A 2,499-nucleotide genomic window follows, 5' to 3' on the forward strand; every position below is an offset into this window, starting at 1 on the left:
CAGTAATGTTAGAAAAGTGCCGTTGTTGATAGCGTCAGTGTCACAATAGATTTCTATCGTAATACACCGTAATTTAGTGTAAAGAGCATGTTAAATCTTAAAGAGACTTTGCTAGCAAGCAGTGTCGTGATTAAGTGGGCTTTGCACGCTGGCTCCAGACACTGCTGGATAAAATAGCTGTAACGGAATTTAGAGCTCATCGGACTGCTTATAATGGAGATTTTTAACACAGTCTGATATAGTTTTTTGGACTGATATCGGACCTATTTCCGATATCAAGATCGGATCGGGACATCCCTAAATATTATATGGTCTATAATGAATGATGCTCCTGGGCTTACAAGATATTTCATTATTTATCACATCCCCAGCTCATTCCTGCTCACCGAATCATTGCTCTCCCTCAAAACCCACCTCCATCCAATCCCGTGAACCCTCACCGGCCTTCTAATCAATTGCACCTGTTCCCCATCATCAAAGGACACTACATAAGCTCAACTCCTCTTAGTCATCGGCTGAGCATAGGCATATTAAAGTCGGATGGTTGTCCTCTGCTTCCATGGATGTTCCTTATGTGTCTTCGAATCCATCACTCATCAAAAAAAGTGACAATTCTTATATGGTGTTTACTAGAAGATCTGCCAGTTATCTGATAAACTGTGTGTTTGCGTACTCACCCACGAATGTTCCTTATGTGCCTTTGTATCCTTCACACTGATCAATGGAGGTGCTTACACTTATATGGTGTTTAGAAGATCTGCCATTAACCTGAACTGTGTGTCTGTATACTCACCTGCTGATGTTCCTACGAACGAACTATAAATGAGATCGCTAACATCAGATGTTTACATTACTATGCTGTTAAAGATCACTAACAGCATTGACACCACTTCATCACTTTAAGAGACTTTGTTTCAATAAAACTGATAAAACGATAACCTTCCTTGTATACCAGCATGATATTATTATTATTATTAACCTATTACTTTCATCACTATTTATACATAATAATTATTATTATTATTATTAGCCTGATATTATCATTATTATTTATAAATTATTACTATTATTTATATATTATTATTTTTGTTGTTATAATGAATGATGGTCTAGTGCTAACAAAAAATGTTAAATTATTATTATAAGCCTGTTATTATTATTATTATTATTATTATTATTATTATTATTATTATTATTATTATTATCAAAATCTTCTTCTTCCTAGAATCTTAGTATTATTATTAGCTCAATATTATTATTATTTACATATAATATTATTATTATAGTATATAATAAATGATGGCCCAGGGCTAAAAAAAAAAAAACTTTCCATTATGATTATTATAAGCCTGTGGTTATCATCATTTTTTTTTTAATCCTTCTTCTTCTTTTTCTCTTTCTTTTTCTTCTTCTTCTTAGTCTTATTATTATTATTATTATTGTAATCTTTATTATTGTTGTTCTTGTAATGCAATAATCAGTTATTGCTGGTTTTATGTTATATGGTCCACAATAAATAATCGCCCTGGGCTAACAAGATATTTCATTTTTATTATTATTAGCCTATTTATCATTATTATTATTTATATATTATTATCATTGTATTTAATGAATGATGTCCCTGTGCTAAGACAAAATATGTTCATTGTTCCTGTTTATTATTATTATTATTATTATTAATAATAATAATATTATTATTATTATCATTATTATTAAACTAATGTTTTATATTATTGTTTTTAGAATTATTATTATTATACGGTGATCGAGTGTGTCTGTCTAATATTACATGAGCTATAAAAAGAAAGATGGAACTATAAAGAAAAAATATTTTTAAAATAATTTTGTTATACAAAACATTTCAATATTATTTTTAGCCTATAATCATTATGATTATATTATTGTTGATAATAATAGATCACAGGAAAAAGCGTCTCTCACCCCTGGTCTGATGACGCTTATAACAGCATCAATAATGAGGGTTTCAAACGATTTATGTCTTATTTGAGGATTTTACCGAACTATTATGAAATCACAACCAATATCTTATATTGAGTAATGAATAGTCTTACATGCAAATATTGAGGAAATTGACTAACCTCCACATATAGCGATGCGATGGGATATAAAAGATGGCGCCTAAATTTGCGCTGAAGCGTTACGTGACCATACGCACTCGCGTCTTATTGGTTGAAACATTGTATCGATTGGTTAAAACATTGTATTATAAGCTCCACCCTTGTTATCCCTGGAACACTTAAAACTCTGCAATATCAGAACGTGCCCCTTCATTACTACATTACAGTAATATTTTTTTACTATTGCTCTTCTTTACTAGAAATCTGTCTGCAATATCAGGACGTGCAATGTGAAGGGCAGACAGACTCAAAAGGCACCGCTGGGATTCGAACCCAGGATCTCCTGTTTACTAGACAGGCGCTTTGACCAACTAAGCCACGGCGCCACGTGCGCAATGGGCAAAATGCAGGTGTTTTTTCC

General features: G+C 31.9%; 1 non-coding gene across 1 annotated transcript; it reads right to left on the bottom strand.

The window, feature by feature from the left end:
• Window positions 1-2,390: 2,390 nt before the first annotated feature.
• Window positions 2,391-2,464, bottom strand: trnat-agu (transfer RNA threonine (anticodon AGU)). The gene has a single exon. It is a non-coding gene; the product is annotated as a tRNA-Thr (tRNA).
• Between the last annotated feature and the right edge of the window lie 35 nt (window positions 2,465-2,499).

The sequence above is a fragment of the Danio rerio genome, chromosome 24 (genome assembly GCF_049306965.1).
Source record: "Danio rerio strain Tuebingen ecotype United States chromosome 24, GRCz12tu, whole genome shotgun sequence".
Lineage (NCBI taxonomy): Eukaryota > Metazoa > Chordata > Actinopteri > Cypriniformes > Danionidae > Danio > Danio rerio.